Below are 16,670 nucleotides of genomic sequence, written 5' to 3'. Positions count from 1 at the left end.
TTTAATCGCCATATGGTCGGATGAACAGATCCAGCGGGATTTGGATGACACGACTCGGAATAAAAAAGTATTTGCCGTAATAGCAAGCCGCTTGGAAGAATTGGGGCACACGCGAAACACCGAACAATGCCGCTTGAAAATCAAAAAACTTAAGTGAAGGATCATAATAATAACATGTTTGAATTCAGCGAAAGAAATACCACGTCGCGCTTTGTGATGATGTCAGGGGCGATCACTGATGATGTCTTTTGGCGCCGGGACCAGTTTTTACAGCAGTGGAAAATCGACACAAAAGAAGTACCATACTTTTGGTACTTTATGGAAGTACCGAAAGTACGGTACCTGGTGTGGTGGAAAAGCGCCCACTGTGTGTGTGTGTGTATATATATATATATATATAAATGGTGTGTGTGTGAATGGCCCTTTTGATGGGTTGACACCCCATCCTGGGTTGCTCCCTGCCTTGCACCCATAGCCTCCGGACCCCCTGCAACACTGAATAGGATAAGTGGTTACAGAAAATGGATGGATGGATGGATACATACACACACACACACACACACACAGTATTGTGCAAAAACCTTTGGTAGTCTAAGAAAATGTTTATCAGGGTAGTAAGTGTATATTTGCTCAGAAAAAATCACTAAGATTAGGACAAATGCAAATTAGCATTAACTATTAAAAAAATCAAGAATTTCTTCAGTTCTCCAAACAGTTACTGATATTTAGATGGTTGGCTATATAACCACTGATTTGATTCCAAAACCTCTTCTCAGCAGCACCTCAGCCATTCCATGCATTTACATTTCACCACCAGCACACACTTAATTAACTTAATTAGTTCAATAACTCAATGAGGCATTGAATAGCCAAACAAGGCAGTGTAGTGGTTGAGTATATAAATGTGTATACCAAGGAATCAAAACTTTCTGACTGGCTTGCAGCTATGTAGCCCCACAGGCAACATGGCTCGATGCTCTGTGTCGTAACACATTAATCCCAAGATCATGTGCTCCTCATCAAAATTATCTGCCATTTGTGCCACAGTAGCCTTTGTGTTGGTTCAAACCGGGTGGGAATAGCCTTTATTCACATCCCGCACCGATAAGTTTTGGCTGCTCAACACCCTGTCGGTGATTGTTGGTTTTCCCTCCTCAGACCACTCTCAGTAGGTACTGACCACGGCTAACCATGAACACCCCACAAACACGGCCCTTTCAGAGATGCTCTCACCCACACTGAAAAAAGTGCACAAGGCATATCATTAATCTGAAGAAGTTGTTATACTTGATCTAACTCAAAACATTTAAGTTTCGTTTTAGTCATCAGTGTTATGTAAAAGGTTTGGTTGATTTTAAATTAAAAGTAAGTCTTGTTTGTATAAAGTAAATTAATTTCTTTAAATTAAATTAAACATTTTGGTTCCCATTGTCACGTGACTTAAAACGTCATCCGTGGTCGTGCGTGCCAACGTTCACCTTTCCGCCATCTTGATACACTGCATGGAAGAACTCGGCGTGGTGAAATGGGAATCAAGAAAGTTGGTAAGTAATTTTAAACATACGTTTGGGCGTATTATTAACATTATACATGTGTGATTTCATAAAATATTATGTTGTACTGTTTACATACGGTTACATACAGGTATTACTAGTTTGACGGCGCTAACTCGGCTAGAAGCTTTACAAGATTCCCTCATCACGATGTTAAACCGAGTGGAAATAAAATAAGAATAATACAAGTAAACTGCTTGAGGTGGGATGGATTGATACTGAAACGTATGATAAAGACTGTTTCGGCTGTGCTGGAGAACGAGACTTTAGGGCGCCATCAGCGTGCATGTCTTTACGGCGCCAGCATGTATACAGTACACGCACGCTTTGTATGGACTTAACATTGTTATAAAGCTTAATTATTATGAATATTTTTATTGATTTATTATGAAGCTTGCGTTCGCAAGGTATTCGGTCTGTTTACATGTATGGTCTCTCATTTATGGTTAATGATTAACACATTCCACTTTCATGTAAAGATAACGCTAACACATGTGCCTAAACACCACATATTTTAACGTCGCGTCGACCAGCATACCCAAATTCAAATGTTGTCTCGATATGCAGTGAAATGCTTAAACGACCGCTCATGACCTTAAAAAATAAAAGCTTATAGATAAGAAATAAATATGAATAAAAAAATATGATAGAAAATAAATTTAACTAGGATAAAAATAAAAAATATACTGTACAATTAAGGACATTCACAATATAGCAAAATATAGAAAAAATAGAAATTTATAAAAATTTAGTGTAAATAAAGAAGTCGTCTGTTTACTTCTATGTGAGCCAGTTTGTTATTTATCTTTGTCTTTTGTAGGATGGGATACTGCTGAACAACAATTAGGACAGGTTTTGAATTATCCAGTCACATGAAAAATGTAAGTAATTTGCACCTTTTAATTATTGCTTTGGAGGGTCAGTTTTGTAATGAATGCTTTCTTCTCTCCTATGCTCTACCTCACCATTCTTGTTGGCAAGCAACAAAATGTGGAAATGCAAAAATTGTGGTGTCTCCAAAGCCAAGCGTTCTGAGCTTCTCAAGCATTTTAAGCTTGATCATAGGAATTTTGGACGTCATCATCCTTATCCTTGTGTTTATTCAGACTGTCCTTGTTCATTTAATACTTGGAGTTCTCTGAAGAGCCATGTGTCAAGGAGGCATCCTCAGCATCCCCCTCAAGAAGATGCATTGACAACTTATAAATGCTTGCTTTGTGAATACAAACACACATCATCGTTTAAAGACTATTTCCATCACATTGGACAGCACCTGAAAAATAATGAAACAGTCAATTGTGTTTTTAGTGGGTGCTCTTACAAAACCAATATTTATGGATCATTTAGGACGCACAAGGCAAGAAAACACAAATCATTCTCTGAAGAGGACTTCAAGCCTGGCATTGTTGTCAGTGAAAGACCAGTCCCTATTTATTCTGCAGAAGATGAAATTGAATCAGATGAAGATGTCTCACTTGATGAACCGACATCCTCTGGTGTAATAACAGAAAGTACTGAAGACTTGTCAAAAGCTATAGAGCACAAATTAGCCTCAGTCCTATTAAAGTTGGAGCACGTTTTTCTTGTACCTGGTGTGGCCATTGATGACCTTTTGCAGGAGTTTCAGTATTTAATTAGTACAGTTTCTGTTCCAGTTGTTAATCAAACTATTCACCAGGTACTGCAGGAACATAATTTGCAGGTTGATAAAGTTGTTGTAGATGAGTTAGCCACTTTTCTTTGCCAGTCACATCCAGTTCAAACAGCAATCAGAGAGCAAGGTCCACTTTCCACTACATGGAAACGGAAGGCATACTACAAAGCCCATTTTTCAGTAGTAAAGCCTGTAGAGTATGTGCTTGATCAGAGTGATGGAAGGACATTTCAGTACGTTCCAATTCTACAGTCCTTGCAGCAACTTCTGAGTTGCCAGCCAATACTTGATAATACACATCATTTAAAATCAGTGTATAAAGGAGATGAATCTAAATATACATGTTTTTTTGATTCACTCAACTTTAAAAGGATTGAACTGCTTTCTGAACCTGCTATCTCTTTAATTTTGTATGTTGATGAATTCGAGATATGCAACCCCCTTGGCACATCCAAGAAAAAACACAAAGTTTTTGGAGTGTATTGGATATTGGGCAATTTACATGAAGGATGTCAGTCATCCCTGTCTGCTATAAATTTAGCTGCTTTAATTAAAAGCATTGATGTTAAGCATTTTGGGTATGACAAAGTGCTGGAACCATTGATTGATGACCTTGTCACGTTGGAGAGACATGGACTTTTCCTTGAAAAACTGGGAAAGACTGTGAAGGGCACAGTTCAATGCATTGTTGCTGACAATCTTGGTGCTCACAGTATTGCCGGATTTGTGGAAAATTTCTCTGGAAAATATGTCTGCAGATTTTGTACAGCAGAGAATGAAGAATACCAGACTCAAGAAGTTGGATCTGACACATTCTGCATCAGAACTGAAGAACTACATTCTGCTCATCTTCAGTTTATGAAAGACAATGACTTGCCTCACCACTTTGGCGTGAAAAGGGGTTGTGTGTTTTCCGAAAAATTATCACATTTCAATGTTTGCACAGGATTCCCAGCTGATGTTGTGCATGATCTCTTTGAGGGTATTGTCCCTTTTGAGATAGCTTTGTCCTTGACGGTCTTTTCATCTAAAAATTATTTCACCTTGGAACACCTGAATAAAGCCATTCAGAACTTTCCATTCAAATGGAGTGACAAGACAAATTGTCCACACACTGTTCCTCTCACATTTTCTGCAAGAAGAACAGTAGGGGGTAATGCCCATGAAAATTGGAGCCTGTTGAGGTTTTTTCCTTTTTTGATTGGAGACAGAGTGCCTGCCAATGAACCTGCATGGCAACTTCTAAATGATTTGAAAGATATTGTAGATCTTGTTGTCGCTCCTTCACACACCAAAGCATCTATAGCATATCTGGCCTTCAAGATATCTGAACATAGAATCAGATTCCAAGAGGTTTTTCCTCAGACTAAACTTTTGCCCAAACACCACTACTTGGAGCATTATCCTGAGCTAATTGAGAAATTTGGTCCTCTGGTTGCTCTATGGACAATGCGATTCGAGGCCAAGCATAGCTTCTTTAAAAGAGTTGTGCGTCACACCAACTGCTTCAAGAATGTGCTCCTATCATTGTCACAAAGACATCAGTTTCATATGGCATATCATCTGTATCAGTGCAGCTCTCTTGCAACAAGATTGGAAGTATCACATGTTTCTAATCTTCCCATTGATGTTCTGAATAAAGACATATCACGGACTGTACAACAGAAACACCCAAACCTAGATGTTGTGTGCTTGGCCAAGGAAGTAACATTTAAAGGCTTCACCTACAGAGAAAGTATGGTCATTGCTGATGGAGAATGTTCAGGACTTCCAGAGTTTGGCGAAATTGTGCAAATCATTGTGTTGCAAAACAAACCACTGTTCATTGCCAAAAGACTTGATGCATGGTATACTGAACATTATAGAGCCTATGTCTTGGTCCAGTCTTCTGACAAGAAAATTGAACTTTTAGAGCACAATGACCTTACAGACCCATATCCACTAGTTCAGTACACAATTGGAGGGAAACGCATGGTGACTTTGAAGAGATATATTCATGTTTGAGGTTAGAATTGTTTATAAATTCTAAGAAAAATGCACAAGATGTAGAGAATATGTAAATGTCAAGCAATTATCTATTATTTGTTCTGTATCTAATATTTTCTTTTTTCAGAATCTGTTGGCATGTCAGGAAGAAGATCTGCCAAGCTTTTGGTGATTGTGAGTCAAGATGATTCAAGAAAGTTGCTTCTTCCAGATGGAATTCCCGAATCAGTGGATGAGCTCATTGAAAAAGTGAGGGAAGCTTTTGGATTAAATGGTAGATTCAGACTACAGTATCAGGACAAAGATTTTGGGGATGTATTTGTAAATTTGACAAACACTGGAGAGCTTCAGAGTCTTGGCACTCTAAAGATTATCCCGTTGTCAGATGAAGACTCATTCACTGCTCAAACAAATGATGGGACCCAGTCTAATGATAATGCTCTGTCCTCTATTGGCTCTGGAGACACTGATGATACAATAATCCTTTCACCCCCTGGCTCGGAAACAGTTTCTACAAGAAATCAACAGTGGCCAAAAGAATTTAATATTCCATGCTTTTCTTATGACACTGAACTCCAATTAGAGAGAGGAAATGCTCTTTTTAAGGCTAACGGAACAAGGCTGTCTGTCACTCCAAAGATGAAGTCTGATATTCTGGAGAAGGTTTGTGATGAGATATACAAGTATAAATCTTATCCCAGCAGTGCAAACTTCTCTGAAGTTTCAGAGGCACTTATCAAGAAACACCCTTGCTTAGCAGAAAAAGGATCCTTCAATGGGTGCTATGGGTGGACACAGAGGTTCAAAATGAAGATGGGAAACCTACGAACACATTTGAAAGGTCTTGGATGCCCTGAGTATTTGGTAAATTCTCTGAAAACCAAAGCTACAGGCCAGGTTTTTCCAGCAAAAAATGTTAAACGACCTAAACGTGGTGAGGCCAATCATATCCCATCCCTTCCTGCTGGAGAGACATCAGCAAACCTTGAAATTGAGCGCCTGGCACTTTTAAAGGAAGTGAAGAAAAGAAACAATGCATTGACAATCAGAGAAAAAATGACAAAGACGTTTGCCATACGCAGACAAGAGATTGTGGAAAACCAACCTAGTGTTCAAGAACTGCAAGAAAGATGGCCAGCTCTGTTTCAACAAGAGGAGGTAAAAGCATTTATTTTATTGCAAAATATTAAAATGTAAATGACTAATCCTGAATATAACATTTTTTACCATGGGAGTGTTTTTGAAAATGTCCTGGATACCCGAATTATACCTTTTTTTGTTTAATGCTTTGTGTGTATATGTATTTTTACAACTAGTTCTCAAAGTGAAATAATTTTTTTTAGAAGTCTATTTTCTTTTTCTCTTCCTGACAGATTAATGCAGAATTTTTGCGCATCACGACCTTACCTTTACTACCGAGATTTATGGCTTCTTTGGACAGACAAAGCTCTCAGCTTCTCCAGGTTATTAGGAGCAAAGGTGGAGTCCTCCGTGAAAAAACTAAGGACACTATTCAAGTTATGGATCAGGTATTTGTTGGATGCAAACAAAATTGCTTGTTGCAATCAATTTGGTAGTGTTTTGGTCCATTAAAAGCAATACATCTTGAACATTTTGTAGAATCTGGACATAGACATCAGAAGAGAGTGCCTGCTGAAGTGCCTGATCATGTATCTTGGTGAAGATGCAAGCTGTCTGATCAAAGAATACCAGGTAATGTAGGCAAAGCAAACTACTGAAATTTTGTCCAACCATGTTTGTCTTTAAAGTTATATTTCACTACCAAATCGAATTTCCCTCAAGTCATCCTAACTGAATTCAGTTATATTCTTGAACAATACAGGCAAAGTTATAATCCTACTTAATGTTTTACTTCCAAGCAGTAGAATGGAAGTGAATTGTTGACTTTTTAAAGCTTCAAATAGTGCATCCATCGAGCAAAGAACTGCTCTACAATGCTCTGTGGTATAAAAAAAAAGGTCTTCTCAAGCTTTGAGGGTGAGTGAAATGTGGGGAAATTTTGATTTGGTAATGACCTATTGCTTTAAAGTAATAAGCATTTATTTTATTGCAAAATATTAAAATGTAAATGACTAATCCTGAATATAACATTTTTTACCATGGGAGTGTAAAAAATAAGCCTGTGTGACTTTCTTCCACAGAACACGAAAGAATATATTTTGAAAAATGTTGAGCCCCCTATTCACTTGCATTGGTTTTGTGTCTATACAATAATAGTGAAAGGGTGCTATGCTGTTCTGTTACCAACATTGTTCAAAAGGACAGTAATTCATACAGGTTTGAAATTACAAGAGGGCGTGTAAATTTTTAATGTGAACTACTCCGTTAAAGGGGGTTGGTTCACCCAAACATGCATTTTGAACTGCACTCAACAAAAATATCTGTGATTGGCTATGAAAATGCTTTTAAACACTTGCACAATTAAATGCTCCCATGTGTTGACCATTGTTGACAAAGAGTGTAAAAGTATGTCTTCACCCAAAAACAAAAATTGTTAGCACTTACACTACTCTTGTAATAAAACGTACAAATTATGCTGAACACAAATGAAAATATTTTAATGGAAGTTGGCACAGATGTTTGGGCTCTACATTGACCTTCAGAATAGGACGGCTAACTAAATTTTGTAATTTTCAGATGGGGTGTTTTTTTTTTTCTCCTCCTCCCCCTTACAAAGTTTAATTGCTCTCTGTTCTTGTATGTTTTTAGGCGGACCAAAGGGAGGAAGCGGAGAGAGAATTTGAAAAGACCACCATGGCATTTTTTGTGATACGTGAAAGTGATGCTCTTAGTTGTGCACTAGACATTTCCATTGTCATTGATGGTGTGGAAGTATTAAATGAGTTGCCCTCTGTTGCATGTGCCTGTGCCATGATGTTTGGACTCATTTATGCACTGAACTTAAAATATCCTGAAGGACTCAAATATACATTTGAGGCTTTTCAAAAAATAATCATGGATATAGAGAGTAAGCAGATGAGCCGAAGGGTGCAGAACCTCTCTTCAAAGCTGCAGGAGTAAGTTTGTTTTCTTTGACCCAGCTACAATGTTCTGCTGATGGTAAATTTCTTAGTATAAAAGGTTCTATACAAGTCCTACATCTTCAAAGTTAACTACTGTTTACTAAACCTGGTTTGTTTTATCTTGGCTAAGATGTGTTTTATAGTTTTATAGGGTTAAATAGTTTACCCAAAAATGAACATTCTTACGTTGTTTACTTATCCTTAAACTATTTAAGTATTCAACTTTAATTAAATTTGGTTAACAGACATTTTATGACAATTATGAGAAGTTTCATTTTTGGGTATACTTTTTCATGAAGGAGAGAATTTTTATTTATTTTTCTCCTACCATTGGCTAATTTGGTATGTTTTAAAAGTGCTTGGTTGTACACTGCCCATTTTAAAGCAGTTTTTGGTGCCAAACTTGTTTTGAAGAATTTTAATTTGATTGTGTAGTCAGTTCTAAGTGACTGTTCATGGAAAGATTACATGTTTCTCTTCAAAACCATAACTGATTCTTATGGTGAATTTACATTGTATCCAGTGTGTATGTATATGGATTTTAAAAACTGTTATACAGTATGTTTTTAGAACAATACACATTGTGGAAATGTTTTGACAAAAATTGTCAAGTTTACGATGTTTACATTGTTAATGTGTATTTGAGGATACTGTACACATTGTAAAAAATTTTGTATTATGACAAAATAAATTGTCAAGTTTGATGCTTGAAGTCATTCATCTTATATCATAAAATTACACTTTATGAAAGTAAATAAATTCCTTAATATTACATTAATATTTTAAATTGTATTTGGTTGGATATTTGGATATATGTAAAGTAAAATAATTAGATTAATACAAAGAGAACATTATGACAAAGTATAATTTGAGATTTCATTAAACTTAAAAACTTTATTTGATTCAAATATACTTTTTGCTTTGGCTAAGTAATGGATAGTTCATTCTTATCAAAGTAAAAATTTTAAGTTGATAAAAAGCAAAGTAATTACATGTAACAAGTTGACGCAAAATTTTTACTTTGATCCAATGAAACACTTTTTTCAGTGCAGTTTTCAGGCCATAATGATTTGGCCCTTGTCAAGGTCACTCAGATTCCTGCCCATTTAGTCTACATTCAACATGTCGACTATACGTACTAAATGGTAGTATACCATCAAGTATGCTATACTGTGGGCAGTGGTGGCTTAATGGTTAGGGAAGTGCACTTATAGTTGAAAGATTGCTGGTTCAAATCCCTAACCAACAAGGCACCACTGAGGTACCCTGAGCAAGGTACTGCTCCCTGGGTGCTGAATTAGCTGTTCTCTGCAATGTCACATATGGGTTAAATGCCACGTGTTATGTGCTGTGTCAGCACTGATCACCAAATACACCCCTGACCATGATACACACCATTTTTATCAGATCTTCAGCATTATAAAAATGACATACTGAAATAATGGAAGCAGGAGAATAAGAATGGAAGATAAAATCAGAGAAAAGGTTTCCAGCCTCATTGGTGTTCACATTTTTGGCTGAAAAAGTAGCGGAGGGTGCTTGGCTAAACTCCTCATACTTCCTTTCCTGCAAATACTGCTACTCCTTTGAAGTCCTCACTGAACCTCTTGACCGTAAATAAAACCAACAGTAAATGGAAATCAAATATTAACTCGTATTACAATGCTACCTACAGCCGGGGTGCCCAACTCCAGTCCTGGGGGGCCAGAGCCCTGTGTAGCTTAGTTCTTTCCCTGTTCCACCATAAATGATTCAGCTCAAGAGCTGTGTGGTAATTAGCACAAGGAGATGAAACAGGTGTGTTAAATGAGGGGAAACCCAAAAATGTGCTGGGCTCTGGCCCTCCAGGACTGGAGTTGGGTACCCCTGACCTACATACTCTTATACAGAGTTGGGTAATTCAGATCTAGATAGTAAAAGTCCTGACCGGGATTTTGTTTCAGCCAACCAGTTGAGCATAAAGAGTCACAGTCACAGAGTACTCAACTGGTTGGTTGCAACAAAATCCCGGTCAGGACTTTTACTCTCTCGACCTAAATTACCCAACTCTGTTCATATTCACAGTCATAATCCCATGGAAGTTATGTAGGTTTATTTCAAAGGTTATGGCAATACTAAAATAATCATAATATGATTGATGTTAGTTGAGTGTAAACATGTGAGAAGAATATAAAAACCCCAAAGCAAGCTTATATTTAAAATCAGAGAATCCTTAATCTCTATATCCTATTCTGAGGTTTTGGTGGTCGATCTCTCTGCAGAGTGTTCACTCTGCTAGGTATCAATGGACAGGAGAATAGGAAGGCAATCAGGTCTGCAACTGAAACCACAGAGAAAGCCACTAGGTGGCTTTGGATAAAGAGGGCAGAACCGTGGATAAACGCTGCTGGGACACAGGTTGGGGCCTGACCAACCCTGGCCGGGTCGCCTGGGCGAGGGTGTCTGATGTTGAAAGACCCGAAACACCCTGATGATGTGTCCCAGGGCATCTGTATGATGTATCTTGCACTGATAATGAAGAATGGATCTGTTCCCTGAATCTTTAAATGAGTGAAAGCATCCTCTATAGAAAAAACATCAAATAAAAACATTTCCACAATATGGGTTTACTACTTCAAAAAGCTATGTATAATTTACAAAAAAGAAATTTTAAGTTTATCTTGACATATATTCGATTATGGTATCTTGCTGAGTAACTAATGTAAAATTGTGTTTATTTCATCAGCGGTTTTTCAGGCAGGAGTAACTGTGCTCGGCTGGGAACGTCTGCTTTGGGGGCAGGACGGGAGACGTGATGTTAGACGGCAGAGAATAGGTGGGAAGGAGGAGCACAGCTAACCAGGAAGAACATCCTGTGCCCTGCGACAGTATCCTGTCTACTTACCGACAGGCAGATCCCACACGTGAATCATGCCCTGCCACAAAGGGGATTAATAAATAAATGCACAAATAATAAATAAATAAATAAATAAATAAAACAAACAAGTAAATAAGTGAGTAAACAAACTCCTCTGGAATGCTGTAGATGTTCGGTCCTCGCTGGGACTAATCTGTATGTGTGTGTGTGTGTGTGTGACAGAGATGCTGACAAAATTATGGGGGGGGGGGGGGTACTAGTTCTGGGAGGGCAGAAACCTACAATCCCAGGATCCCAGGAGGGGGATGAAAGCACCCAGTGCAAGGAAAGTGGTGCTGAGGCACATTCCCAGTAATGACACCCCTAAGGTATCCTGAGTGCTCTGTTAAGCAGACAGTACTGCACACACCCAGGAGAGGGAAAGAGATGCATTCACCAGACACATGGTAATAATATGCAATAAAAGTCATATGTAATTTAATATGATAAGTAGTTCAAAGTCAAATGCAAAAAAAAACATACTGCTTTGGACTATCTGTACAATTTACACTGCTTTGTATTGTTTTGCACTGTCTTTAGATTTTTGTAACTGGATGTGGCTGAGTATCTAAGCACACCTGTTGCACATGGCCAATAAAGATCTTCAGACTTGAAGAGGTTGGGTTTTGATGTGCCTCAACAGCGGATGCATCGTCTGTATTTGTGAGAACCAAATCACTTGAATGTTTGTGTGGGAAAGTTTGTTGTGGCAGAAGAGTGGAAGATGGCTGGATGAATTTACGTATCTTAGGCTCCTTCCCCTTGTTGCAAAGGGTCCTTTTGAAGGGTGAAGTTCATCCCAAAAAGTAGACAGGGCCTCCTCCATCTGAGGGGCCTCTTCATGTTCAGCTACAACTGTCACAGGAAAGTTCTGGCAACCCACTTTGCAGAGATAATGAAAGGGCACGAGTGCATAACCCTGTCCAGCAGCAATGTAATTCAACACACGCTGGACGCTAAGAGGACCATGTGGCCACTGCAGTGCCCCTCCATATACACCAATGCTAAATTGGTGTAGGGGATGGCCTGACAGATGGATAGGGGGACATGCTCAGACTTGAAACCATCCCATTAATGCCCAGGGTTCCACAGGCGAGGGATAGTGCCTCCCCTGTCCGGCCTCTAACAGGGAGGACACGCCGTCAGGAATGTGAGCCGGCTTTGGTATGTGATGTAGCTGACAGCTCGGAGACATCCCTCTGAGGAGCAACCTCATCTTCAAGTAGTCCCCAGCCTGCTGAGGTGTGCGGCGGATAATTAAACCCAGAAGCGAGCAGAAAAAGCCACTCGTGTGGCACTGTCACCAGAGCCGACGCTGGCCACCAAGGCCAGCTGGCCGTCTTAATTATGTCTTGAGTGATGGTGGCCCAGACTCTCTCCCTTTGTTTAAACGGGACAAGAAAAGCAGCAAGAGAACTTCAGCGAGGCTGTCAGCACTAATCTGATCCCCGCTACACTTCCTTATTATTTGTTTTTTTGCTAGCCATTCTTGCTAGACATTTTAAAATAAACACTCTAAAAATAGTGTAACGCTTACATCAGGTTCTTAATTTAAAATGGGCACACAGACAAATGTACTTGTGCCATGTAACTTTTCATTCAATCACGCCGGGAAAAGTAAGACGAGCCCCATTCGTGCTGAGCACAGCATCATCGCCATACTTTTTTTCTCCAGGCAGGGACACGCTCTATCTTAATGTCAACCCCCCCACCACCCCCTCCCAAAAAAAGTGCTGTATAAATAGAATGACATGCTAAAGATCTAATTATTTATTTTACCTGCCAGCACTTTTAGTTCTCTTCTCAATAAGCGCTTGTCCAATCAGGTCAGCGTATCCCACAGCTTATTCTGGGATGTGTAGGGTGCTAGAGGTTGCACAAGTGCCGGATAATTGCAGCAAAATGCAAAAGAAGGATACTTTAGGATCTGTGGGCTGCAACTGTGACTGTGCAATAGCATCCAAGTCCCGAACATGGCTTTTCCTTTGTTTGGCTGCACCAAGAAGCACCGGGAAGTGCTTTTGTTTTCATTACAATCCGTTATCTGGCAAAGTTTGATAATGTGACGGTGGGGCTCAGTGCGTTAGGCCTGTGATCCTAAGGGCATCAGTTTGGGCCTCAGCAGGATAGTCACATCTCCACTGGAGCCTTCAGAAAGATCCTTAACCTGCCAAAATGGTCCAGACCTGCTGGATAAATGGCCTGACCCTGTGTTTAACCCCAAGCTTTAGTCTCAATTCAACTATGTGTGTTTATGTCTGAAAGAAGAGTCAGATGAGATATGTGAAAAGCAGCATTCCAATGAACTTGTGCCAATGGCAAATAAAGCGTCATTTCACAAGTGACGATCTTTGAGCGTTTCAGACCTGCATCACATTGGGACCCTCCAGGGTCAGAGACTGCCTTCAGCATTCTCAGGGTCAGGGAAAGCTGCACAGAAGGCTTCTCAGCACAGTGCTGTGTATAAAATGGGTGGCTTGGAGTTAAAACTGCCAAAGCAAAAAACAGCCTCAAGTGAACCAGTTAAGAAGCGCCACTCATTGTTGTTTCACCAAGTCTCTGTCTGGTGGGGCGTAGGGTCGTCACCCTGAAGCGTAAAATGTTTGCAGCCTGCAGATTGCTAGTGCTGCTGTTATCTGATGATATTCTGGTGTTGTGCCGGGTTTTAGCTTCAAAGTAAATGTACAAAGCCTGTCACTATTACACTACTGCTACCCAGTTCCTGACTGCAAAAGAAAAACATTCAGTCTGTTTCATACATGTTTGTCCATCCTCATTCCTAATTGGCACAACAGTATAAAAATGGCTGGACTTTACTCAGTGATGTAGAAAATACCCCGAGTCATCGGTAAGCCTGTTAAATGCCAGCTCCATCACGTACTTTCTTAAATTACATTTGCTACATGCGAAGACCATGGCTGCGTAAACAGGAAATGTTATCAGTAACTTCACTGCAACTGATAGCAGTTTTACAATTGCAGACATTTTTAAAATAAATATCTGTATTAGAATTCTTGTATGTGACCATGTGGTGCTGAATACACATAACTGTACCATATACATGGTTATGATAATGTATATTGCTGATCTAAACACACACACACACACACAGGTTTGTAATTATATTTTTGTGGGGCCAGTCCATTCATTTCTATGGGAAAACCCTAATCCCAACATGACGACCTTACCCCTACCCAGCCCTAACCTTAACCATAAGTAATCAAACAAAATATGAGACATTTGGCATTTTAACTTTTTGATTGCATTCACAGATCTTTGTGGGAACCTGAGAACATCAAAATAACAGGTTTTTATCACAACGTGGGGGACATTTGGTCCCCACAACATAATACAAACCTAATGCACACACACACACACACACACACAGTCGAGTAATATCTTTTTGGGGACCGTTCATTCATTTCTATGGGAAAAATGCTAATGCTAACTATGGCAACCTTAACCCCTACCCAGCCCTAATCATAACCATAAGTAACCAAACAAAATGCAAGTGTTTTTGCATTTTTAGTTTTTTTTACTTAGTGTTTTTCAGGAAACTGGTTCCTACAATGTAATATAAACCTAATCCACACACACACACACACACACAAATCAGAGATTCCAATTCAGCGAAATGCATGGCTTTGGACTGAGCAATATTTCAGCCCACGTGAAGAGTGTGTCTATGGACACTGGGAGGAAACCAGAGCACCAAAATGAAACCCACACAAACAAGTGGAGCACACGCTTACACCAGGGACGGATTACGGACCGGGCCAGCGGGGCCGCTGCCCAGGGGCCCTTGGGGTGCAGGGGGCCCGTGGGGCCCCTAGCCCAAAACAATTTGCAACGCTTATTAACAATGTATTTTCGTTTGTCTATTTTAGAGGGCCTACATTCTTTGATCCTCTGCCTACAAGGGCCCCTGACCCTATAGGGCCTCTGATGGAAACATGGAGGGAGGGCGTTTGGCTGCCAAGTGGTGGTGCTGGTGGTGGTGGGGGGGGGGGGGGGGGGGGCCTCGCGAACATTTTGTCCAGGGGCCCACACAACCCATAATCCGTCCCTGGCTTACACACACAGATGGGCGTATTCAAACCTGTAAAAAAATGAAGGTGTCAGGCGACATTCTTACTCATTAAGACACGGTGCTGAATATAGCCATGTGTATAAAGATGATTCCTCTCCAGTGTCCACGGTGCCAATCCTGAGAGACCTCACAGACCTTACTAGGGTGTTGCTGTACAGGTGGTGCAGAGGCAATATCCTAAGAGAAAGGCGGAGGAAGAGCTTCTGCCCACAGCCAACTTGGACCCTAAAAGAGGACCACGTTTACGACCTGCACATCAGTGTTCTCAACAGCCAGCCAAGCGCATACATGTACATAAGCAAATACTTATTTATTCCTGGACTTGTGTGCTTCCAGCATTTACTGCCAATTCTGCACACCATGGATATTTCTGATAATTAATGTTTTATGTTTGTTAATACGTTATGTCTTGTCTTGTCCTCTCATCACATTCCGGTGCTGGGTAATCATGCATTTCACTGCAAACTGTACTGAGTATACATAAAACATAAAACATGTATTACATATTTGACCTCCACCTTAAATGGCAGTGATTTACCGTCACGCTCCTTGTAGTCTGTCTGCCTTACAGATGTTGCCAAAGGATTATTACCCTGTATGAGTATGAGGCATTATACATTATTCTGCATGCATTCAAACCACTGAATGTGAAACTGCATAGGTTCCTTTAAGTTGTAATGTTAGGTACATAGGTATCATTTTATGTTGCAATGTTATTACCATCTAATTACAGGTGCTTTCAGCATTCAAACTGAAAAGTATGCAGGGAACCAACGGCAGAAATTAATTTGATGGATGACACCCCCTTGAGTCAATAAAATCTGCAAGTTACGTGTGCCGTTTAATACAGCACAAGTCAATTCTCTATTATGTGCAGACCGTCAGTTTGTGTAAAAAATAGCATCTAATTTCATTTCTTTTTCTATTCAAAAAATAATTTTCAACCCATGAAGAAATTACAGCATTCAAGTAAAAATGTTATTCCTGTTTTTTTTGTTAAAATTTTCTTCTCTCTGTGCAGACCAATTACATCCTTGTGCAAATTCATTTATTTTGTTGTACATGTAGTACATGTACATGTGAATGGATATTTCATCAAAGTTTGTCAATCAGATGATGTTACATCAGCCAAGATTGCATCAGGCATGTTTTGGTTAGTGAGGTTAGTGTGTCAGCTGCTCGTTAATTGTGGTTCAGTCGATGTGTAAGAATTAGAAGTGGTCACTGTTAACACAGCACAGCACACAACAACGAAATGTGTCCTCTGCATTTAACCCATATGTGACTTTTGTGACATAGCAGGGGGCAGCTAATTCAGCACCCGGGGACAGTACCTTGCTCAGGATACCTAAGTGGTGCCTTGTTGATCGGGGATTCGAACCTGCAGTCTTTCGATTACAAGTGCGCTTCCCTAACCATCAAGCCACCACTGCCCAAGATGGACACA

General features: G+C 39.8%; 1 protein-coding gene and 1 long non-coding RNA gene across 7 annotated transcripts in view; one reads left to right on the top strand and one right to left on the bottom strand.

Moving 5' to 3' along the window:
• LOC111851774 (transmembrane protein 132D-like) overlaps positions 1 to 16,670 on the bottom strand; it is a 176,596-nt gene that overhangs the window by 15,309 nt on the left and 144,617 nt on the right. The window lies entirely within an intron of this gene.
• On the top strand, positions 1,442 to 8,755 carry LOC140581928 (uncharacterized). Its single transcript, XR_011984975.1, has 6 exons — positions 1,442 to 1,544; positions 2,374 to 2,434; positions 5,321 to 6,351; positions 6,567 to 6,722; positions 6,814 to 6,906; positions 7,924 to 8,755. It is a non-coding gene; the product is annotated as an uncharacterized lncRNA (long non-coding RNA).

This window comes from Paramormyrops kingsleyae, chromosome 2, assembly GCF_048594095.1.
Source record: "Paramormyrops kingsleyae isolate MSU_618 chromosome 2, PKINGS_0.4, whole genome shotgun sequence".
NCBI lineage: Eukaryota > Metazoa > Chordata > Actinopteri > Osteoglossiformes > Mormyridae > Paramormyrops > Paramormyrops kingsleyae.
Note: the sequence above shows the minus strand (reverse complement) of the source record. Positions and strands in the feature narration are given on the sequence as shown.